Below are 25,964 nucleotides of genomic sequence, written 5' to 3'. Positions count from 1 at the left end.
CAATAAAATACATTTGAAACCTTTGAAACCGTAAATGGTAAAATCAGAGGGCATATGTTTAAAGTAAGGGGTAGAATGTTTACATGTGTTCCAGGGAAGAATGTTGGCAGAGAGTGGCTGGAATCAGAAACTCATTGCATGAGGGAGAGCTGAAGGGGGAGACTCACATAATTTAAGAAGTATCTGGATGAACACTTTAATCACCAAGGCATAGAAGGCTAAAGGTCAATTTCTAGAAAATAGGATTTACTGTATATAGTCGGATACTTGATGGTTGACATGGTGGGCTGAAGGGTCTGTTTCTGCGCTATATGATGCCTTTTCTAAGACAAAATGTGCAGAATACTATGTTTAAGTGTTACATTAATTTCTAGCAATACCTGATAAAAAAAAATGTTTGATTGCGTGGGACCTATACCATTTCTCGGAGTCAGATGAGTAACCACATGAAATCACCAACTTTCTGTGACCACATTGCTCCTGGGGTCTCCACCTGGAAACTCCACCTGGAATCAGTAATGGGTTTAAAAGCTTCCACCTGACTATTGCTTTCTAAAGCATGACTTTAATTATCAGCAGGAGTCATCACACTGACAGCTTTCTACTTTATATTCTGTCTTGCAATTAATAATAATAATAATAATAATAATACATTTTATTTATGGACACCTTTCAAGAGTCTCAAGGGCACCTTACAAAAATTTAGCAGGTAGAGGAAAAACATGTAAGGGGAATGAAATAAATAGTAGAGACATGACTAGTACACAAAGTAAAGACAGAATACAATTCAAAACACAATATGAGGCAATTCAAGCACAGATGAAAAGGGAGGGGGACGTTGGGCTAAGGATAGGCAGAGGTGAAGAGATGGGTCTTGAGGCGGGACTGGAAGATGGTGAGGGACACGGAATTGCGGATCAGTTGGGGGAGGGAGTTCCAGAGCCTGGGAGCTGCCCTGGAGAAGGCTCTGTCCCCAAAACTGCGGAGGTTGGACTTGTGGATGGAGAGGAGACCAGCTGATGTGGATCTGAGGGACCGTGAGGGTTGGTAGGGGGAGACGAGGTCAGTGAGATATGGGGGGGCCAGATGGTGGAGGGCCTTGTAGGTGAGGATCAGGATTTTGTAGGTGATCCGGTGGGAGATGGGAAGCCAGTGAAGTTGTTTGAGGACTGGAGTGATGTGATGCCAGGATTTGGTGTGGGTGATGAGTCGGGCGGCTGCGTTCTGGACCAGTTGGAGTTGATGCCAAGGAGAGGTGAGTTGCAGTAGTCCAGTCGGGAGGAGATGAAGGCATGGATGAGTCTTTCAGCAGCGGGAGGTGTGAGAGAGGGTCTGAGTTTGGCGATGTTGCGGAGATGAAAGAAGGAGGTTTTAATGACATGGCAGATGTGAGGCTCAAGAGAGAGGGTGGAATCAAAGATCACGCCAAGGTTGCGGGCCTTGGGAGATGGGGAGACAGTGGTGCCGTCGATGGTGAGAATTAGTACTCGTGAGCAGAATGAAAACATCACACAACAACATTCCTGGGGTAAACTTTGTAACTTTCCATTCCTGGCACAGAGTTTGAGCATCTATTATGAATGCAAGATCTTGCAGGCCACTTTTTCGCCTGTCGGTTGCCTTTGGAAACACTGTGCTGGGAATGTTGAATCTAGATCTTGTTTTCTCAGTGTCATGAAGATCGTGTCTTTTTTTATTCTGCATTTATCTCAGGATGCCAAGTTTTATTGAGCTGAAAATCAAATTCCTGAGGTTTACCCATAGCTTCCAATTGTATATTTAGATAGATTATCATAAGCTAATTAAAATAGTGTCATTGAAACTGCTGCTTGTGCCGAACCTGTCAAGTCAGAAGTTAAATTGAACACAGCACAATAAATCCTATTACAGCTCACATGCTGGATAATGTGAATCAAAACATATACAAACCTCTTGAAAAATCATGTCAAATGACCAGCTATCATTCCAGGCTCCCTTAATGTCTTTATTCATTGTTGAGATGAATACTTTGGTTACCTACCGCAAGAATAAGCTGTGATGAAATGAGCCCTAAGCTTGTATAATTTTATCAGATACCATAAGAAGTAATTTCAACAAAGAAATGACACTTCCAAGAATGCAGAGGAGATCATATTGTGAACACTGAACACAATACATTAGGTCAGAAGGAGTGCGAATGAATTGTTGCTACACTTGGGAAACCTGTTTGGGTTCCTGGATGGTGGAAAACGAGAGGTAGAAAAACATTGGCGAGACCAAATGTAGACTGGGCATATGTTTCACTGAACTCCTTCGCTGCAGTCCGCTTGGGCCTGCCTGATCTGCCGGTTGCCAAACAATTTAATTCCCCTTCCCATTCCCACATTGATCTTTCAGTCATAGGCCTCCTCCATTGGCAGAGTGAGGCCGAACGCAAATTGGAACAACAGCACCTCATATTTCGCTTGGGCAGCTTACACCCCAGTGATATGAATATTGATTTCTCTAACTTTAAGTAACCCTTGCATCCCCTCTCTCTCTGTCTCTCCCCCACCCAGGTTGTTGTACTACTTTAAAAGTCATCTTGTTGAGTCTCATTGTCTGTAACTCATTTTCATCTGGCCTACAGCTAACAATGGTGTTTCCTTTACCATCATTACTTTTTTACATTTCTTTCATTCATTTGTTCTATATCTCTCTATAATCAACGTCTTCCCTTTTACCAAAGATAGACACAAAAAACTGGAATAACTCGGCGGTCAGACAGCATCTCTGGAGAAAAGAAATTGGTGACGTTTCAGTTCGAGACCCTTCTTCAGACCCTTTCCCCTGACTCTTAGTCTGAAGAAGGGTCTCGAACTGAAACGTCACCAATTCATTTTCTCCAGAGATGCTGTCTGACCACCGAGTTATTCCAGTCTTTTGTGTCTATCTTCGGTAAAAGTACATTGTCCTATAGTTGTATCGAAAAATGACATAAGATGGGGAGTGATCGGTAGTGATAGAAGAGTGGACCAGACTATTGCAAAGGAAGCAATCCCTTTGGAAAACTGAGAGGGGAACAGAAGGTAATGTGTATCTGGAGTTGGAATTGCTGACATTGTGAAGCATGATCTGGTGAATATGGAGGCTTGTGGGGTGGAAGGGAAAGTGAACTCTGTTCTTGCTCTGTCCGAGAGGGGAAAGGGTGAGAGCAGAGGGATGAAAAATAGATGAGATGAGGTCAACGGCGCTGTGGATACTACAGTTAGGGTCATAGAGTCTTACAGCGTGGAAATAGGCCCTTCGGCCCAACCTGCCTACACTGGCCAACATGTTCCAGCTACAATAGTCTTACCTGCCTGATTTACATTGCTTCTTCATTGGCTTCACAAAAGTGACATCTTATTCCAAACCTCTCTGGCCTAGAAACGTGGATGCCTGGCACTTCGCCTCTGTGTGCTTGACTTCATTTCTTGTGATAATGTCACCTACAATATTGCAGAGTGACCATACATTGTGTGCTTCTGAGACAAATGACCCATGCTTTCTTTCAGAATAACCCCTTACCTTCTTCTCTTGCTTTTGTTAAGTAGCAAAGGGTGGTGGGTATATGGAACGAGCTGTCAGAGGAGATAGTTGAGGCAAGTTAGTTAACAAAGATCCCAGCTATCAATTTGGCAATTCCAGCAAGCTCATGGGCAAAATTCTTTAAACCTAAATGTGCAGAAGTCACAAGCTTCTCCAGTTATGAGTCATCGTACAAATGTCCAATTCTAAATAATCTGCCCCAACGGTAATCTCAAGCCCCAATAGAAAAGTAGAATATTGATTTCTGTCGCTTGAGGTTGATAAATCATAATTTCTATCTCACTAAAGGGCTACTTGATGTACAATATCTGAAATTAAAGATTGCATCAGTATGAAGAAATCCTGGGCGCATTAGACCAAAATCTGAACCAGGATATTACGCATATAGATTAAATACCTTGACGAAATATTAAACACCTTTTACTTTGCTTTCAATCAGCTTCATTACAAAGGATGTATAAAATTAAAATATTCCAAAGACAAAGATGTTGAATGATTTTCATATTGGTTTAGTTTTGTTTAGTTTAGTTTAGTTCAGTTTAGTTCAGTTTAGAGATACAGCACTGAAACAGGCCCTATGGCCCTCCGAGTCCATGCCGACCAGCGATCCCCGCACATTAACCCTCTCCTACACACACGAGGGAGAATTTTACACATACACCAAGCCAATTAACCCACATACCTCTACGTCTTTGGAGCGTAGGAGGAAACCGAAGATCTCGGAGAAAACCCACTCGGTCACAGGGAGAACGTACAAACTACGTCGGGATCGAACCCAGGTCTCCGGCCCAGCAACTCTACCGCTGCGCCACCGTTACTGAATTTAATCCATGATTGGTATCATATAAAATTATATTCTTGCCAGTAATTTAGGACCCTGAATGAAAATTCAAACAATAGCATCATTCCTAGTTAATGCAGCGTTTTTGTGTACCATACTTGAGAACACACTTGGGCAAATACATGAAAGGTCAGAAAACTGGAAGCTTCACAAGGACATTTAACTAACTGTCTATTACTGTATTATACAATTTTTTAGCCTGTCATATTTCGAAACATAGAAAATAGATGCAGGAGGAGACCATTTGGCCCTTCGAGCCACCACCACCATTCATTGTGATCATAGAAACATAGAAATTAGGTGCAGGAGTAGGCCATTCGGCCCTTCGATATGATCATGGCTGATCATCCAACTCAGTACCCCATCCCTGCCTTCTCTCCATACTCCCTGATCGCTTTAGCCACAAGGGCCACATCTAACTCCCTCTTAAATATAGCCAATGAACTGGCCTCAACTACCTTCTGTGGCAGAGAATTCCACAGATTCACCACTCTCATGGCTGATCATCCCCTATCAATAACCCGTGCCTGCCTTCTCCCCATATCCCTTGAATAAATGTAATAAGCAAACCTTTTTCATTATTGTTTGAACTACAATGCAAAGGTTAAGTTATTTTAGATAATTCATCAACATGTTAAAGGCAGATTTTAGATTTTTGTAAAGTTGTGTAAGTTACTATGCTATAACAATAAATACAAATCACCTGTATCTATTCTTAGACTTTATACATACAGAGTGAAAGCAGGCCCTTCTGCCCATCCCATCACAGGGTATAGACTATCGACTGACGTTTACTACAAACTTACTGGCTCCCACAGTTATCTTGACGACATTTCCTCGCACCCTGCCTCTTGCAAAACTCTAGTTTCCCCCGTCCCTGCCGCATCTGCTCCCAAGATGCTTCTGAGATCATTTATTTATTTAGCAGGGTGTTTCCCCTTTGTCTTAGATGGATCCCTCATCCCTCACCCATGTCCCCTCGGTGTCCCGTGGCGAATGCAGCGTCGGAAACCCGGGTTCAATCCTGACTACAGGTGCTGTCTGTACGGAGTTTGTACGTTCTCCCCGTGATCTGCATGGGTTTTCTCCGAGATCTTTGGTTTCCTCCCACACTCCAAAGACGTACAGGTTTTTATGTTAATTGGCTTGGTAAATGTAAAAATTGTCCCTTGTGGGTGTAGGATAGTGTTAATGTGCGGGGATTGTTGAGCGGTGTGGACCCGGTGGGCCTGTATCTCTAAACTAAACTAAACTGAATATTTGAGATTTAAATAAAAAATTGGAATCTATTGTCCCTTTAATCATTTAAGAAATCCTAGCTTTCCTTTACTAAGAATAATATTCCAGGTATTTTGAATTCTTTAAAAGGAACAAAGAAGTTACATATATTTATTTAATTCATTTTAACTTCAGTAAAGAAAGCGGGAGTTTCCAATTATATATTGCTTTATTGCTCCCAGAAAATCTTAAAGAAAGAATAATTGATATTGGAGTCGTTTTGAGGTGCACTATCTATTTCTATGTTGGCATAGGAATTAAATGGATGTTAGTTTTACACAGCAGTGCATTGAAAATATCAATTTTTAAGATTGAGTAGATTGTGAGCTCTGAGCAAATTCATTGAATTTTTGAAAAATAATAAAATAAATGATTGTATCCTAAGAATGTATTGACAGTCCTGAAGTGAAGAGCTATTTAAAACATGACACTGTTCATTTGCACATGTCCACTACTAATTACTTTTTCTGCTCTTGTTGCGTTGGATTCGTTTTTTAGTTTAGAGATACAACGCGGAAATGAAAATGGCCCTTCGGCCCATCGAGTTTGCACTGACCAGCAATCCCCACACATTAATACTACCCTACGCACACTAAGGACAATTTTTACATTTACACCAAACCTATTAACCTACAAACCTGTACGTCTTTGGAGTGTGGGAGGAAACCGAAGATCTCGGAGAAAACCCACGCAGGTCACCGGGAGAACGTACAAATTCCACACAGATAGCACCCGTAGTCAGGATAGAACCTAGGTCTCTCGTGCTGTAAGGCATTAGTTCTACCGCTTAGTTACTCTGCCGCCCTGCATCCAATGATCTGCAGCCATTCCATGTGGCATGATTGCCAGCACTGTAACAAGGAGTTGAGATAGTGAAATGGGCTGCACCTGAGCTGGGCTCATATTATCTTACTACATAGAAGTAGGCTATTTGGTCTCTGCTACCACTCAGAGTAACTTCTTCTATCCCATTTCCCCACTCACTTCCCGCTAACCAATTCTTCCACTCGTGTCCCTTAACACTTGGAGTGATTTACACCAACTATTTACTGTAACACCTGTCCCCTTCCAACTATATACCAATACATTTACTTCATCTCTCCTTATCTGACACACTTTTGTCTCCTTTTCATATCCAGCTTTTGTCTGCCCATCAAACCTCCCTCACCTGTATCTACCTATCATTTTCCAACTTTGACCGAACCCCACCTCTTTTCCAGATTTCTCCCTCCTACTACAATCAGCCTGAAGAAAGGTCCTGACCTGAAACGTGGCCTACCCATTTCCTCCATGAATGCTGCCTGAACTGCTGAGTTACTCCAGCACTTTGTAACTTGGGAAGAAAGCCAGAGCATCCAAGGGTGGGCAACCTCTGCAGTCACAAGAAAAAATTGTAAATTAAGCACAAACAGCACCGAAGGTTAGGACAGAATCGGTATTGCTGAAGTTGTGAAACATTTGTCTACCTGCAGTCCCCGTGCCACCCACTGGGAGAAGAGTGCTGTAGAGGGGATAATTAGAGTCATAAATAAGGTTTTAAATTAATAAACTGACGAGAAGGGAACTATTAGAAATTGCAGAAAAGTATCACAAAAGGTTTCAGGACGCATTAAAGAAAGGAAGAGAAAATAGGAAATGATTGGATACAGTGATGTAACATGGCAGTAGCACTAATAAAAGCCCTAATAAATATAATGGAACAAATTAAGAATTTAGGCTGTATCAGCAGAGCGTGATATTCAAATGTGTGAATGAAAAATAACTTGCAGAGAATCCAGTTATTTTAGGAAGCATAGAGGCATGGCTTACATGGGTAACAGGATTGTTAATAAAATATTGTAGAGGTGAATATTTACAAATTTTGACTGTAATGTCATTGACTCTTTGGAGTATATGTCAGATTTACAAATCAATGTTTAGCTAAAAATCAATAGTGTGTCCATTAGGAACATTGCCTCTGCCTGGAGGATACAATGTATCAAAATGAGTTTTTCTATTAAACAAAATGTAACCACAAAATGTTTGAGGAACAACTGTGTTGCAATGAAGGAGGGTGGATGGAATGGTTGTTACGGGCTAAAGTTCGTAGAATAAAAATTATGTGACTAGTAATAAACTGTACATAAAATCTACATGAATTGCTTTAAAACACATACAATAATATACGATATATATCCAAAAATTAAGCAGATTTGCAGGATAAATAATAAAGATAAAATAATAATTATAATAAGTATCGATTGGCACAAATGTATGGTCAAAAATAAATAAAAAGATGGGATATTGAGAATAAATTAGCAAGAAATTAAAAAAGAAAAGAAAAGCTTCAATAATTATGTAAAAAGGGAAGTGGTGCCTAATTTGTTTGTTCCTCTGGCTTTGATTTTTAATTTATTTGGGAAATGTATGCTTCAATATGTCAATTTTACAATGCTGATGGGATATTAATGTTTGCAACAATTGACAAAGCTGAAAGGGGCAATGTTCAGATTTCAACAAAGTTCCTCTTTGGGCTGCATTATGTTTGCTAGCATTATTTGAATCCGAGTGAGATTTAAGGTGGGAACATATTCACATGTTCACATAATAGGGATTAGGACGATTATTGATCGCTTGGCTGGATAGGATGTCGTTAAGAAAAAAAACATGTGCAACTTCTTGTTTCTATGATAGGCAGTGCAAAATATTTATCAGAGGAGGGAACATGGGAATTACTGAATACTGAAGTGGAACTGTAGCAATGGCTGGCAATGGTATTGTAGTAGATTGTTATAAATTTCGATTTCGAAAGGTCTTACCTGCATTTATTTCAACGGCTAATTTCTGACCTGTATAAAGGCAGGTGTCAGGAAGCCATAAGTTAGTTTGTGTATGAGAGGGGTTCACCGACAGGCTGAGTCACGATATGCGCCGCGGACGGAGGCAGAGAGAGAGAGAGAGACATGTGCTGCTGTAAAACGGACCCCGCGCATACCAAGACAATATTGTTTTTGTTCTCTCTTGCCAATAAAACTGATTTGTAACTAAATAGATGAGTGAGCCTTTTTCTGTTCTACTAGTCTGATCCTTGAACCTGTTCCTTTGTAACATTTGGGGTAGTCAGCAGGATCTGATGAACAGAATAGAAAATGTTTGGTAAAAAGAAATAGCAGACCAAGCACCCCCGCAACGACCTGCTACCCTCAGTGCAGGGGCGGGGGAAGCAGGTTGTGCTGCAGGCGAGACCAAGAATTTTGAGTCTTCAAGCAACTCGAATGCTTTTAACAGGTCACGAGGGAGAAGTTTATTGTTGTAAATTTCACCAGAATGGATCAACACTGGCATCTGCAGGATTTGATCGACTCATATAATTTTGGAATATATATGGCGACAGCGATAATTATGCTACATTGGAAGTTCACAGTGGAGCAGTGATGGAATTGCATTATAACACAGAGGGCAGCAGGCTTTTTCCAGCATCAACAGACAAAACTGTAGCAGTGTGGGACAGTGAAACTGGTGAGAAAATCAAGAGACTTAAAGGTCACACATCCTTTAAAGGAAACACAATTCATGTTAACCATCTTGACGGGGACCACAGTTAGTCTGTGCAGGAAGCAACGACGAAACAGTGAAGCTATGGGATATTCGGAGAAGGCTGCAATCCATATGTTTCAAAACACGTACCAAGTACTGGCAGCAATGTTTAATGACACAAGCGATCAGATTATCTCTGGTGGTATTGATGACGCCATTAAGGTTTCAGACCTCCGACAAAACTAGTTGAATTGTACCACCAGTCATACAGACCCGGTGACTGGTTTGTGCCTGAGTTGGGTAAAAGAGAACATCACCAACCTCGCTGACCACATCCAGGAAGCCGTAAAGAAGATTCAAAGGGTCGGACAACCATACCACGACTATAATCCCTCAGGGTAAAATGTTATACGAGAATTTTGCCTGAAGAGTCTGTGACCCATAGTGCTGTGGCCATAGCGCTATGTTTAAAGCCCATAGCACTGTCGGGAAGTGCTATATTTAAAGCCCATGGCACTGTGGCTGGTAGCACTATGTTTAAAGCCCATAGCGCTGCAGCCGACAGCTCTTTGTTTAAATTCACACAAGCTAAGCTGACAGCGCTCTGTCTAAATCTTCACCCGCCAAACAGGCAGTGTTGTGTGTATTGATTTACGCGCCACTCTGCGGCTGATGATAGCGCTTTGATTCCAAAGTGGGGGGGGGGGGGGGGGGGGGGGGGGGGGGGGCTCGAATGCAGTCCGCTGCCATTGGTTATAGTTTGAATTTGTGAACAGCACTATTGGCCAGGACTTACCTGCGATTATTTCAACAGCTGATTTCTTACCTGCATAATGGCAGGCGCCAGTAAAACATAAGTTGGTTCATGTATGAGAGGGGTTCACTAATGGGCTGAGTTATGATCAGCACCACGGAGAGAGAAAGAGAGAGAGTGGTGCTGCTGTAAAACTGACCCAGCGCATACCAAGACAAATATTATTTTTATTCTCTCTCTTGCCAATAAATCTGATGTGTTCATGTGTGAGAGGGGTTCACCGATGGTCTGTCACAATCAGCGCTGCAGACGGAGGCAGAGAGAGAGAGAGCGAGAGGTGTTCTGTTGTAAAATGGACCCAGCGCATCCCAAGACATGTAATGATTTTGTTCTCTCTTGCCAATAAAACTGATTTGTTACTAAACGGGCAAGTGAGCCTTTTTCTGTTCTACTAATCAGATCCTTGAACCTGTTCTTTTCTAACAGCAAGTAGGGCCAAAACCAAGTGTTGTGTGACTTTATGACGATATGACTCTATTAAGCTCAACACAAAGTTTAAGACATAAAGAATTGAAGACAAATGCCGGAATGGGTTGTACTGTATTTAAAAGTAGGGGGAAAAAAGGAGTGATTAATGTAGAAGAGACAAGTCAAGAGTCGTGAATTTATTGTCATGTGTCCCAGATAGGACAATGAAATTCTTGCATTGCTGCAGCACAACAGAATATTGTAGTCATAAATACAGATCAGATCAGTGTGTCCATATACCATAGAATATATATATATATATACACACATCAATAAACAGATAAAGTGCAATAGGCTGTTATAGTTCTGTGTTTGTTTGAAGTTGTGTTTAATAGTCTGATGGCTGTGGGGACGAATGGTGCAGCATGGACCAGGTCTTTAAGCTCACCAAGTATGTGGATCTATCAATGAACTGCCAGGAAAATCTTCCCCACAGCCCAACAATTTTACCTTCCTCAATAAAATTAGTATGGAATCTGTTCCCATCAAACTTTAGGGCAAAACACTTCAAGTCTAAATTACATTACATAAAACAATTTTCCTCGTGCTGTCTTGATTGATTTGGCAATGAGTTGTGCCGTCTTGATAATTAACTCAGGTTTCACTCTACTCTGTGCAACCTTTCCTGATTTATATTGAAAATAATTTATTAGCAACTCCAGTTTATCCCTCATCTAAAAAAAAACATTCCTGTAAATATCTATTTCATACTCTCTAAGGCAATAGCAATAATCAATCTCAGAATAAATGATATCTGTATGATTTCTGAAAGGCTTTTGCCTCTTTTCTCTCCATGGTCCTTTCTATCCAGGAGTCACATGGCAGTGTTATTTTCTACTCACCTGAAAGTGCTGCAGGGCAAATTGTGCGCACAGACTTCCCAAAGTTTGCAGCCGAAGTCGTGTTTTATGCAAGATCATGAAAACATACGAAATAGAAGCAGTGATAGGGGCGGTTCCCTCCTTGCACCTGCTCAGATATTCAATAAAATATGGCTGATCTTTTAGCTTGCATCACTATTCTGGACATTTTAAAAGCAGGGAGATGTTCCCCAATATCCAAGTCTATTGATCGCTATCTGAATATCTCAAAAACTGTGTCTTCAGAATTCTCTTCTATAATGGAATCCAAATACTGCCCCCCCCCCCCCCCTTAGTGAAGACATTTCTTTGCATTGCTGCCCTGATAGTCCTACACCCTATTTTGAGGTTGCTCTGCTTCTACCCTGCCAAGTCCTGTACGAATTCCCTGTGTTTCAATGAGATCACTTCACAATGGACCTTGATCTACTTAATCATTCCTCATTGGACAAACCAACTATCCCGTGAATAAATATGATGACACACAATGCAGTTCCTGCGCAAATGTATCACAAATATATTCTTCCCTTGCTTAGGGATGCCCAACGCATCACCGGTTCCTCGCTCCCCTCCATTGAGTCTGTCCAAAGCAAGCGCTGTCTGCGGAGGGCGCTCAGCATCGCCAAGGACTGCTCTCACCCCAACCATGGACTGTTTACCCTCCTACCATCCGGGAGGCGCTACAGGTCTCGCCGTTGCCGAACCAGCAGGTCGAGGAACAGCTTCTTTCCGGCGGCTGTCACTCTACTCAACAACGTACCTCGGTGACTGCCAATCACCCCCCCCCCCCCCCCCCCCCCCCGGACATTTATTATTATTTATTCAAATCGTTTGCTATGTCGCTCTTCAAGGGAGATGCTAAATGTATTTCGTTGTCTCTGTACTGTACACTGACAATGACAATTAAAATTGAATCTGAATCTGAATCTGAATCTGAAACCTGACCAGTGTACAATATTCAGAATATGGTTTCACTAGGGTTCTAGTGAAGCTAAATATCTCGGCTCTTGAACTCAAATCTTCTTACAATCATACCTAAACTGCCGTCTAGCTTGCTGTGTGTCATATTAACCTTCAGTGATTCACATAGAGAAACCCAGGTCCATCTGGATGTCAAAACCTTTAAAACGCTCATCACTGAAATCCTTAATCGCCCCTTCTGTCTTCAAAAATGTGTACATAAATGTCTATATTCATATACCTCGCTCGTATAACATGGAAATAGGCGTTCGGTCCAACTTGTTCATGGCAGCCAACATTCCCATCTAAGCTAGACTGATTTGCCTTTTAAATGTTGTTATTGTACCTGCCTCAAGTACATCCTCTGTAGATTATTCCATATACACACCACCCTCAGTGTGAAAAAGTTGCCCTTCATGTATCAGACCTTTCCACTTTCACCTTAAACATATGTACTCTAATTCTTGATTCTTCTATCCCAGGCTTATACCCCTCATGATTTTATACGTTTCTATAAGATCACCCCTCAGCTTCCTGCTCTCCTACCCAACCTTTCATTGTAACTCAGGCCCTTGAGTGCTAGCAATATGATTGTAAATCTTCCCTGCACTCTTTCCAAATTAATGGTACCTTTCCGGTAGCAGTGTACCAAATGCAATACCTCATGTGCAGCCTCACTATTGTTTTGTGCTGCACTTATTAAAAATGTAACCATTCAGCTGCATTGTCTTTCTATGCTAATGACCCATGTATGTCACTTTGCATTTATCTGCGTTACACTTCATCTACCACATGCCCACCCTTCCTATAAACTGTATGTGTCTTCACTGAGTAATTGTATGACATCGGCAAATTTTGTCGTTGTGTCTTGTATGGAGCTCATTGTAGAAAGGTGCCATTCAAGCTATAGGCGGTGAGAAAGGGGTGTTCCACAATGATTAGTGTTGATTGGTATTCATATTTATATTGAGACTTCAGCATCCATCGGGGCGATAAAAGCTCCCGCAGCCGGTGGTCGAAGCTCCCACATCAGAGCGGTCCAAGCCTCTGTGGCTTGGAGTTCCCGAAGTCGATCCCCGGCAAAAGGATTGCGGGCTCTGCGGTGTATAAGCCCCGTAGGCTCTCTGCGGTGGAGCTCTCAAAAGTCGGTCTCCAGCAAAGGCCGCCAACTCCTCGATGTTAGGACGTTAGGAGATACGATACGGGAAAAAATTGCATCTCCATCGAGGTAAGAGATTAAGTTTCCCCCAACCACCCCCAATCCCAGGAATGATTGGGTTAATGTACGAGGACCATTTGAATGCTATGGGCGTGTACTCATTGGAATTTAGAAGGATGTGGGGGGGAGGATCTCATTGAAACTTACTGAATAATGAAACACTTAAATAGAGTGGATGTGGAGAGGATGTTTCCAGTAGTGGGGAAGTCTAGGACCAGAAGGCACAGCCTCAGAAAACACCTTTAAACTGAAGATGAGGAGGAACTTCTTCAGCCAGAGGGTGGTGAATCTGTAGAATTCATTGCAATAGGTAGCCGGGGAAGCCAAATCATTGGATATATTTAGTGAGGATTTGTAGTTTTTGATTAGCCAGGGAGTCATAGATTACAGAGGGATGGCATGAGAACAGGGCTGAGAAGGAAAAATAGTTCAGCCATGATGGAATAGCTGACTCGATGGGCCATACGACCTAATTCTACTCCTATACCTTATGATCTTATGAATTTTATGATCTTATGAATTTGGTCAGTCAAACAGCATCTGCGGAAAGAGAAAACAGTTAATGTTTTGGGTCAATGTCCCTTCCTCAGAGTATCATCTAAACCCTTCCTTACTCAGCTGGCATTTGTTGAAAAGTTTGGGCCTTTTTAACAACAAGTGCAGCGTTTCATAATTACCATTTTTTTTTTTTAATTAATTTTTTTTTTTTTAATTTTGAATTTGAAAATCACTGACTGCCAAAGTGGTATTTAAGCTAATTTGCCAGGTCAATAATCCAGGTGTCTGATATCAGTTCAGTGGCTACCAAATACATACCAAAAATATATACCAAAATAATACCTCAGAAACCAATGAGGCATAACAAAGATTTAACAAAGATGAAAGTGATAAACTTTGGTAAAAAAAACCTCAAACTTGAGTAACAGAGCAAAGAGAGCCACAAATACAAATGGACAAATATTAAAAGCATGGTCAGCAAAACAATGGCACTGAGATTTGATTTCAAGGTGTAAAGATTAAAATAAGAGAAACACAAGGACCTGCTGAGTTACTCCAGCACTCTGTGTTGAAAATAAGTGACATTATATTTAGCATAGTGGACCCTAATTAGGCGTATTTTAAATCCTATCCACTATTCTGCTCTCCACACCACAAAAGGACAAGTAAAAATACTGGCAAATGTGCAAATGAAAGTTCCACAAGAATTGTATCACAATTGAGTTTGGAGGTTGAACAGATCGCACCTTTTTACATCAGAAAATTCTTCAGGATGAACATGAAAAAAAGTTAGACAGTAGTGAAATTCTCTCTATGTGTAAGTCTATCCAAAACTAGTCATACATAGAAACATAGAAACATAGAAATTAGGTGCAGGAGTAGGCCATTCGGCCCTTCGAGCCTGCACCGCCATTCAATATGATCATGGCTGATCATCCAACTCAGTATCCCATACCTGCCTTCTCTCCATACCCCCTGATCCCCTTAGCCAGAAGGGCCACATCTAACTCCCTCTTAAATATAGCCAATGAACTGGCCTCAACTACCCTCTGTGGCAGAGAGTTCCAGAGATTCACCACTCTCTGTGTGAAAAAAAAGTTCTTCTCATCTCGGTTTTAAAGGATTTCCCCCTTATCCTTAAGCTGTGACCCCTTGTCCTGGACTTCCCCAACATCGGGAACAATCTTCCTGCATCTAGCCTGTCCAACCCCTTAAGAATTTTGTAAGTTTCTATAAGATCCCCTCTCAATCTCCTAAATTCTAGAGAGTATAAACCAAGTCTATCCAGTCTTTCTTCATAAGACAGTCCTGACACCCCAGGAATCAGTCTGGTGAACCTTCTCTGCACTCCCTCTATGGCAAGAATGTCCTTCCTCAGATTTGGAGACCAAAACTGTACGCAATACTCCAGGTGTGGTCTCACCAAGACCCTGTACAACTGCAGTAGAACCTCCCTGCTCCTATACTCAAATCCTTTTGCAATGAAAGCTAACAACCATTCGCTTTCTATACTGCCTGCTGCACCTGCATGCCTACTTTCAATGACTGGTGTACCATGACACCCAGGTCTCGCTGCATCTCCCCCTTTCCCAATCGGCCACCATTTAGATAATAGTCTGCTTTCCCGTTTTTGCCACCAAAATGGATAACCTCACATTTTTATACATACAAAACTGTCACTGACAATTCAAAAAAGTAAGAATGGATAATGTTGTTTATTCAAAAGTATGGGAATCTATATCACAGGAAGTGGTTGAGACAAATAACCTTGATATTAACCCCGCCCACTCCACCAACACCATCGTCAAGTTTGCGGACGACACGACTGTGGTTGGACGTATCTCAGGAGGAGATGAGACAGCCTACAGGGAGGAAGTCCAAAGACTGGCAGTGTGGTGTTCAGACAACAACCTCATCCTAAACACCACAAAAACAAAGGAAATGATCATAGACTTCCGTAAGAACAGTGCAGCCCCCAAACCCCTATTCATCAATGGGGACTGTGTGGAAAGGGTCTCAGACTTCAGATTCCTGGGCACACAAATTACGGAGGATCTTTCCTGGACTACAAACACCACCACAGCAGTCAAGAAGGCCCAGCAGCGACTCTACTTTCTGAGGATCCTCAGGAAAAACAACCTGGAGAAGCTGCTTGTGTCCTTCTACCGCTGCTCCATCGAGAGTGTGCTGGCGTACTGTATAACCACATGGTATGCCAGCGGACAGGAGAGCCCTTCAAAGGGTCATCAACACCGCACAAAAAATCACTGGCTGCCCACTGCCCTCCCTGAAGGACATCTTCAGCTCTCGCTGTCTTGGCAGGGCAGCCAACATCCTGAAGGACCCTTCCCACCCTGGACATAACCTGTTCCACCTGCTGCCCTCTGGCAGACGGTACAGGTCTTTCAAAACTCGCACAAACAGACTCAGAGACAGCTTCTACCCCATAGCCATACGTGAACTTAACAATGCAAAATAAGAAATAACACTCACATTCAACTGAATGGTTCTACCTCAGCTGCTATTGTTATTTATCTGTAATTTTTTTTAATATGTATATATTTTTACCTTTTCTTATATATTTAAAATTACTCTTGTGAATCGCACCGTGGGATTGACTTTTAAAATTTGTTGTACCATGTGCAATGACAATAAAGAGATTCATTCATTCATTCATGTTTCCAAAATTAGACACATACCTGTACTTGTTGGAAAAGGGAATAGGATGATAAATTGAAAGGCTCATGTGTGCGGGGTGTAGTGAAAAGCTTTTGTTGCATGCTAAGCAGACAGCAGAGACAATACATGATTGTGAGTTTATTTCTCAATAGAACCATAGCATAGGTGTTACAGTTCTGAAAGTGGTGAAACGGAATAATTAAGGAATTGGTTTGAAATGTATTTGAATGTTCTATGCTGTTACTGTTTTATTCTGCAAATGCCTTGCTAAGCAATATGCGTTTGCTTTTGATGTTTCACAAAGCGAGCTACAGTTTTTGAATGCAGATGTCAATGTGTTTAGTTCTTACTTTATATCAGGCAACCTAATTTATCACGTCATAACTAATTTATGATTGGGGCCTGCAGGTCTGATGCAAACATAATCATAAGAAATTTGAAACAGCAATACAACTCAAGATTTGTGCCTTTGGGGAAAAGGGTAATTGTTTTCTACAGAAAATACAATTCTTTGAATATACTGCCCTCTACAACCAGTTATGTGGCCTTGATCATAGAACAGAACTATAATTACGAAATAAAGGGGATCTGATGAGGTATGTTATAAACTACAAAACAAAGTGATAAATCTTATCAAATCAGACATCCACCTTTATCAATCGAAGGAAGGTATACTATTGGTCTTAAAGTTGGAATATGGCTAAATTTATTTAAGGTATGTAATGCACATATATTTACTAAATGGATCTTAACCAATGCTATAATGTTCAGATTGAGTCATGTGGACAGCTGTAGGCAGTGAAGAAAGCGAATGGTATGTTAGCATTCATAGCAAAAGGATTTGAGTATAGGAGCAGGGAGGTTCTACTGCAGTTGTACAGGGTCTTGGTGAGACCACACCTGGAGTATTGCGTACAGTTTTGGTCTCCTAATCTGAGGAAGGACATTCTTGCCATAGAGGGAGTACAGAGAAGGTTCACCAGACTGATTCCTGGGATGTCAGGACTTTCATATGAAGAAAGACTGGATTGACTCGGCTTGTATTCGCTAGAATTTAGAAGATTGAGGGGGGATCTTATAGAAACTTACAAAATTCTTAAGGGGTTGGACAGGCTAGATGCAGGAAGATTGTTCCCGATGTTGGGGAAGTCCAGAACAAGGGGTCACAGTTTAAGGATAAAGGGGAAATCTTTTAGGACCGAGATGAGAGAAACATTTTTCACACAGAGTGGTGAATCTCTGGAATTCTCTGCCACAGAAGGTAGTTGAGGCCAATTCATTGGCTATATTTAAGATAGAGTTAGGTGTGGCCCTTGTGGCTAGAGGGATCAAGGGGGTATGGAGAGAAGGCAGGTACAGGATACTGAGTTGGATGATCAGCCATGATCATATTGAAGGGCCGAATGGCCTACTCCTGCACCTATTTTCTATGTTTCTATGTAAGGATGCAGGCTCTTGGAGACAGTCGTGAATGGCGTGAATCACAGTGTGATTCAGTCGTGAATCACAGTGAATGGAGTGACAGTCGTGAATCACAGGGAATGGTGGTGCTGGCTCGAAGGGCCAAATGGCCTACTCCTGCACCTATTGTCTATTGTCTATTGTCCATTGGCATCTTATTTTAGTTTAGTTTAGAGAGTTTATCAGAAGACTTGGACAAGTACATGGATAGGAAACGTTTGGAGGGATATGGGCCAGGCACAGGCAAGTGTGAGTAGCTCAGTTAGGCAAGTTGGTGTGCAAGGATGAGTTGGGTTGAAGGGCCTGTTCCCATGTTATATCGCTGTATGGCTCATCTTTTAACACTTTCCTGCTTGTCCTCTCCCTTTTATATGCATACTTCAACTTATCCACCTCGACTGCATCTGATTTTGAATGCCTTCTTAAGCTGGTCCCTTCTTCTTGCACAAGAATTTTCAGCTTTAGAGTATTTCCTCTTCCCTTCCCTTTTGCCTATGTTGATGGAACTCCAACCCAAAACCTCCACTTCACATCTCAATTTTCATGGCCCTATAAAAATAATTAGCATGTATTTATTTTTTTCTAAAACTTTAAAAATGTGATATTTTAAGATAATTTTAAACCAAACTCGTTTTTTTTTTTATTTTAATCAATGTAAATGAATAGTGAGGGATATAATGGGACGAGTAAAAGAAAAGGAGAGGTGCAGTATGTATGATGGAGTAATAACATACAGAGTGAATGGATAAGTGGCAACCGAGCCACTGCGAACAATGAAGGAAAGATGAGAGAAATGTAGACGCTCGGGGCATGTACTGAAGGTAGCAAAATCAAAGAGAAAGTTTCAAAAAGAAAGAGTACAAATGATACACAGTTTTCATCAGAGTCTTTTAAATTTCATATGCTTCGCTCCTGCAACTTTTTTTTTGTTTCCAGCAAATTCATGTTAACAGCTGCTTCTCAGCTTGGTCAGCTTGCTGACAGAGTTTGAAACTGGGATTTGATTTAAATTATTGGGTTGTAGAGCTGATGGAGAGGCTGTTAAATCACGAGAGGCTCTCCCCCCCCCCCCCCCCCCCCCCCCCACCCCCGCAAACCCCACCCCCCCCCACTAGTAGGTGGGTTGAACGATATTGAATATTTGTTCATCTGTCTCTCCAGTGCCTCCATGTAGGATAGTGTAAAGGGCCTGTCCCACGAGCATGCGACTCTATGCGGCAAGCACGACTTAACGTGGTCAAACGAGCATGCTTGAGCCGTAAGGCCTCGCCGGGCCGGTCTCACTTCGATCGCCGGAACCGTATGGAGTTGTACGGAGCTGGTCCCAACATCGTGCGGGGCTCCGAAAAACTGACCGTGTTCAAAAATTCCGCCCGGCAACGGCCTGCCGGCCCACAGCCACCTCGACGCCATACGTCACGCGCGAAGTTCCCGCCGACTTCGATCGAACTTCATGTCACTCACTCGACTTCCGCGCGGCCCCCACTTCAGGTTTGCTCGCGCTTGCCGCATGCAGTCGCATGCCCGTTGGCCAGGCCCTTTAGGTCACGCTTGCCGCATGGAGTCGCATGCTCGTGGGGCAGGCCATTTAGTGTGCAGGGATCGCTGGTCGGCACAAACACGATAAGTCAAAGGGGATGTTTCCGCGCTGTATATAAACTAAACTAAACTAAACACAGTGTAAGGCAACATCTCTGGAGAACATGGATATGTGACGTTTTGGAACAGGACACTTCTTCAGGGTCCCCTCCCCCTCCCACTTCTTACCCCACACCCCCCTCTCCCGTGTGCCCCATCTGGAACAGTGCCTATTTTTTCCTTCCCCCCCCCCACCTTCCACCAGTATTCCTTCCTCTCGATTCACAATTCACAACTCTTCATTTATTATGACTCACACCCTCAATTACTTTTCATTGATGACCTTTATCCAACCATCTGCCTATCAAATTCCCCCTCATCTGTACCCACCTATTGCTTGCCAGTCTTTGTCCTGCACTTCCTGTCTTTCAGCTCTCTTCCCCACCTCCAAAGGTTTCAGAACCAAAACGTCACCTATCCATTTTCTCCAGAGTTGCTGCCTGACCTGCTAGTTACTCCAACACTTTGCGTCTGACAGTTTGTAGATGGTTCTATTACCTCAGCACCATTTTTCCTTATCTGTTTACAACTGTTTACATCCATAATGATAGCTAGAAAAAGCTATCGGGTTCTCTTGTATATTTATAAGAACTGAGCCGCCATATCCCACAGATTCAATACCCCGGGCTATAGAAATTTATTCTCAAAGTCAGACCTCTTATTTTGAACGAACTTTGAAAATCTGGCTCCAGTTATATTGAGACCTGGTTAGACTGGATTAGGAATGATGTCCACAGATCAGTTCTCCTTAACTAAGTAAGAATATATTGTGACAGAAGGGGCACAACAAAGGTTCGCCAGGTTGATTCTAGGTGTGGTGAGTTTGTTGAATGAGTAAAGTTTAATAGAGAGATTAAACGAGAAATTACCGTTTGAAGTTTGATCTTTATTTTATGAGAAGTTGGAGTGAGAGACTACGTGAAGAACCTGCCAGCACGCATGCGCATCAATCTTCAGAGCAACTGTATGAAACCACAGACCACTTGAACCAAATTTAAGCTAATGAAAAATTCAACCCCAAATGATATTTATGAGATTCAGGGTTGGGAGTGTACCGACCTTCCCACCATCAAAGAGATCTATAGGTAGCATTGCAGTACAAAGGCAGCCAGTACCATCAAAGACTCGCACCATCCCAGCCACAGTGTAATTTTGCTACTACCATCAAAAAGTATGGTTCCAAGCCTGGGAAAGAAGAAAGAGGGTCAGAACAGAAATGGGCAATGACAGAGTTCAGTCATTCAAATGCCTTGGAACAAAAAGAGCAGAAATTAGTGGACATTCCCCTGTCTATCATGGGTGCCGACCTCTCCACCATTAAAGAGATCTACAGCAAGCACTGCCTCAAAAAGGCATCAAATATCTAGAAAATGCTAGAAAACTCAGCAGGTCAGGCAGTATCAATCAATCAATCAGATTTATTCATCACATACACAATAAAGTGCAGTGAAATGAACTTGCCAGCAGCGGTACAATAAAAAAAGAACACATAATACACAATAAACATTTAACACAAACATGCACTACAGCATTCTTCACTGTGGTGGAAGGCACAAAGTACAGTCAGTCCTCCTCCATTGTTCCCCCATGGTCGGGGCCATAAACCTCCGCAGTCGCCGCTGCGGGCGGCCAGATGTACAGGCCCTCTCGTCTGGAAGGTAAGTCCCGAATTAGTGCTTCCCTACCGGAGACCGCGGCTTCAGGATGTTGTAGGCCGCACGTCAGCGGTCGGAACTCTTCTCCAGGGATCCCCAGCGAGGGATCCCGCTCCGATGGTAAGTCTACGCCGCCTGCGGACCCAGTGGTCTGGAACTGCGATCCTTCATGAGAACATTGAAATTATTTAACATTTAATAGATTTCCAGATTATCAAAAACAACACAGCTCCCATTGACAGCAACAGGAGTTAAGTGCAGCCAATGATTTTCATTAGTTCATTGTATCAGTTTTACTAGCACCTCAAAGGCAAAGCTCTTAAAAGATAAGATTCACAAATCAGCCTTGGCTAGCTCAAATGATAAATGCACACCATTAACATTTAGGTCTGAAAACCATCATTAAGAGCAATTAGTAAAGTCTTTATTAAAACTGTTGGTTAATTCTCAGAAGATGTTACATTGGGATTTGGATTATATAACACTTCACTGGTTTTCTCTGCTGTAATATTTTTGTCAATGCCTAAATTTACATGCTATAGGTATTTGCTAAAGAAGGATCTGAAGCACGATTCAAGGTTTAATTATTTTTAAAGAATCAACTTTATGACTTTGCTTGGGACTTTTTTTTCTGGTTCCAGGTCTAAATCATATATGTGCATGGTACATAGTTCCTTGAAAATGGCGTCACAGTTGGATAGGGTGGCGAAGAAGTTTTTAGACGTGCTGGCCTCCATGTGTTGGGGATTTGTGCATTGAAGTCGGAATGTTGTGTTACAGTTGTAGAAGACATTGTTGAGACTACACTTGAGGTGTCATGTTCAATTTTGATTATCCGGCTCTTTAGGAAGTATGTCAACTACCTTCATAAAGTCACACAGCATGTAAACTGGCCCTTCAGCCCACATGTCCATGCCGACCATGATGCTCTTTGTAAGCCCATCCACTGTATGGTTAAGGTGATCACCTGGTGTGGATCAACAATGTGTGGAATTGGAGATAAAGATGTGAGTGAACATCCTTAGTAAGATACTAGACTAAGTGGGACCCGTTGGGTCCCATGTTCACACTGGAGAGCTGGTCCCGCAACGCAATATTCCACCTCTCCACCAATTCCAATATTGGCCAGTTGGGAGGTGGGGGGGGGGGCTTTTTGGAGCACTAGTATGGGTGTTGTGGATTGAAGGAACTGGTTTCTAGAGGGATAGTATGGACATTGTGGGCTGAATGGATTCTTGGGCTGGCAGCTCAGTCACTCAGGCCTGGTGGGCTGGCAGCTCAGTTACTCAGGCCTGGTGGGCTGGCAGCTCAGTCACTTAGGCCTGGTGGGCTGGCAGCTCAGTCACTCATGGCTGGTGGGCTGGCAGCTCACTCACTCAGGGCTGGTGGGCTGGCAGTTCAGTCACTCAGGGCTGGTGGGCTGGCAGTTCACTCACTCACGGCTGGTGGGCTGGCAGTTGACTGACTCACGGCTATTGGGCTGGCAGTTGACTCACGGTTGGTGGACTGGCAGTTCACTCACGGCTATTCCTATAAATTCCATTTCAAGCAGAGTGCAGGCCACCAAATTCAATTTCATACCATTTCAAGCAGAGTGCAGGCCACCAAATTCAAATGCAATTTCATACCATTTCAAGCAGAGTGCATGCCACCAAATTCAAATGCAGTGTCATACCATTTGGGTTTTATACTCCTGGCCCCCCCGGAAGGGGCATTACCTTCATCATGGTGATTGACAGGCGAGAGGACCAATCAGCTATCTCAAGATTTTTTAAACACTCATAACTTTTTTATTTTTCATCCATCAGAAAAATCCTCAGGGCTGCCTCAGCGGAGGAGGACTGTGAATAAGATGGCCAAAAATCATACCTATATAAGGTAGCATTATTTTCTAAAATCTATACACAGCGCAGTCAGGAAGTGATCAAGATGAGTTTTAGTTACATAGATTTCATCTTGTCCGCCTCTGCTCCCACGATGTGTTGGTACAGTGCATAGTATTTCACGGATAGCCCTGCTGCCCGACAGCTTGCATCATGGTGTCCTCGGGGAAGAATGTGTTTTCTTCACTTCAATGTTCCAGTGAGGTATAAAGGACAGTCTTCCAGCATCTCATTTCACAATCCTTAAAAACTCGGACGGTGTTACTAATCCAACTATATTTTAGTGAAGAATGCTGAAATATGGGAAATACATATATAATGAGGAAACCTGAAAATCTTTGAATATAGAGCATAAGATGGGTCCTGTGGCCCACCGTGTCCACACCGACCTTTTTGTCCACCTACACTAATTCCATTTGCCCACATTAGGACCATATCCTTCCATGCCTTGTTTATCTAAGTGTCTATCTAAGTACCTCTTCAATGTAATCATTGTATCTGATTCTAACACCTCTTCTGGCAATGGATTCCAAATATCAACCACTCTCTGGGTAAAATAAAAAACTACCTTTCCTTCTTCTGACATTAAACCTAAACGAAACAGAAGAATGGATCGACTGAGATATTCACTGGAATTTACAAGGATGAGGGGGAATCTTACAGAAACATAAAATTCTTAAGGGATAGGACAGGTTAGATGCATGAGAAATGCCCCTGATGTTGGAGGAGTCCAGAATCAGGGGTCACAGTTTAAGAATAAGGGGTAGGCCATTTTGGACCTTTTTACCCAGAGTTCTGAATCTGTTGAATTCTCTGCCACAGAAGGCAGTGGAGGCCAATTAACTGGATGTATTCAAGAGAGAGTTAACTCTCAGGTCTAACAGAATCAAGTGATATAGGCAGGAAAGGGGTACTGATTTTGGATGATCAGCCACAATCATATTGGATGGCGGTGCTGGCTTGGTGTCAAATGGCCTACCCCTCACCTATTTTCTATGTTTCTATGTTTTAAACCCCCTTTTTTGACAGCTCTACCGGGGGGGGGGGAAAGCATTTGACTATCTACAATATATACAAATTGCACAAACTAAAATGATTGTATTACATCTCTGTTGTTTGGAGCGTTTGGTCACAGACCTGTAATTTAAAGAAAAGCAGAGTACAACAAAACTACTTTACAAAACAATCAATACCAGACACCTAAGGCCTTAAAGAGAAGTTATATCAAATCACAAAGTCTGCACTATAATCAATATAGTACACAAAAGTATTAGCAAGAAACATTTTGCAAATGGAGAATGGCAAAAATTATGCAAATTGTATTTGTCATGCCAACAAGAAGCAATTTCTGAAAATAATTTTTACGGGCAAAGTCACTCCTGCTTCAAACCCACGCATTTTAAGAGGCATGATAGGTATGTCCTGGATACATGTGGAATGGAACAACTAAATCAAACAGTTTTTAATGTTTTACTTCAAAAGAGAAGGCACTGAGATTTGTGTAGAAAGCAATAGGAGAGCATGTAGTACAAGATGAGCAAATTAACTGTATTTTAATAATGCATCCTGTGACTTACAAGATGTTACTTTAATGCATTCATGTACAGTGAACTATTAGCGTTTCATAATTTGATGTGCTATTATCGTGTGCAAGTAGAATTATAGAATTGCAGATCACACGTATATGGCACTGTCAGTCTAATTATGTGCTTTCACAAGGTCTTGGTGACATAGTTTTCACATTGCAAAATCTTGGTAACCTATGCAATAAAAATAGATTTTTACTTCATGATTTTAAAGCAGTAATCTTGTTTATAAAAATAAATTAAGAACTGTTTTGAAATGCCAATTGTGGTTTTTTGTTTCATGTTATCAGTGTTTCATGGCCAATATCGCAGCCTATGTTTATTTTCTCAAAACTATCAGCATAGGGTGGTACATTAGATTTGCTGTCCTACAGCGCCAGAGACCCGGGTTCAATCCTGACCATGGGTGCTTGTCGGCCCGGAGTTTGTACGTTCTCCCTGTGACCTGCGTGGGCTTCCTCCGAGTCTTCAGCTTCGTTCCACACTCCAAAGACATACAGGTTTGAGGGTTAATTGACTTGGTATAATTGTATTTTGTCCCTAGTGTGTGTAGGATGGTGTTAGCATGTGGGGATTGCTGGTCAATGTGGACTTGGTGGGTTGAAGGGCCTGTTTCCACACTGTATGTCTAAACTAAACTAAACTGAACTAAAGTAAACTACCATGTATTTTTGAGATTTAAAGCCTTTTATAGTCTTTAGGAAATGCCAGTAATGGTCCAGTAAAGCCAGATGTCCTCGGGGTAGATATATGATAGAAACTGGGGTTGATGCCATCTCCAAATCGATCCAGTCATCCTGCTGTAGAATACATTTCCATCCTTGGATACTGGAAGATGGCTTCTGCTTTTGGAATGGGGAGTCTGTGGAATTCATTGCCACAAATGACGTTGGAGGCCAAGACATTGGCTATTTTTAAAGTAGAGATTGATTAGGTTCTTGATTAGTAAGGGCATCGGAAGTTACTGGGAGAAGTCAGGAGAATGGGGTTGGGAGAGAAAAATAGATCAGCCATGGTTGAATGGCAGAGTAGGTTCGATGGGCCAAATGGCCTAATTGC

General features: G+C 42.1%; 1 protein-coding gene and 1 pseudogene across 5 annotated transcripts in view; both read left to right on the top strand.

The window, feature by feature from the left end:
* Positions 1-25,964, top strand: part of tpk1 (thiamin pyrophosphokinase 1) — a 349,575-nt gene that overhangs the window by 250,232 nt on the left and 73,379 nt on the right. The window lies entirely within an intron of this gene.
* LOC129710177 (U5 small nuclear ribonucleoprotein 40 kDa protein-like) lies at positions 8,542-9,830 on the top strand (annotated as a pseudogene).

The sequence above is a fragment of the Leucoraja erinacea genome, chromosome 2 (assembly GCF_028641065.1).
Source record: "Leucoraja erinacea ecotype New England chromosome 2, Leri_hhj_1, whole genome shotgun sequence".
NCBI classification, from domain to species: domain Eukaryota; kingdom Metazoa; phylum Chordata; class Chondrichthyes; order Rajiformes; family Rajidae; genus Leucoraja; species Leucoraja erinaceus.
The sequence above is the reverse complement of the archived record's forward strand: the minus strand, read 5'-3'. Positions and strand labels throughout refer to the sequence as shown.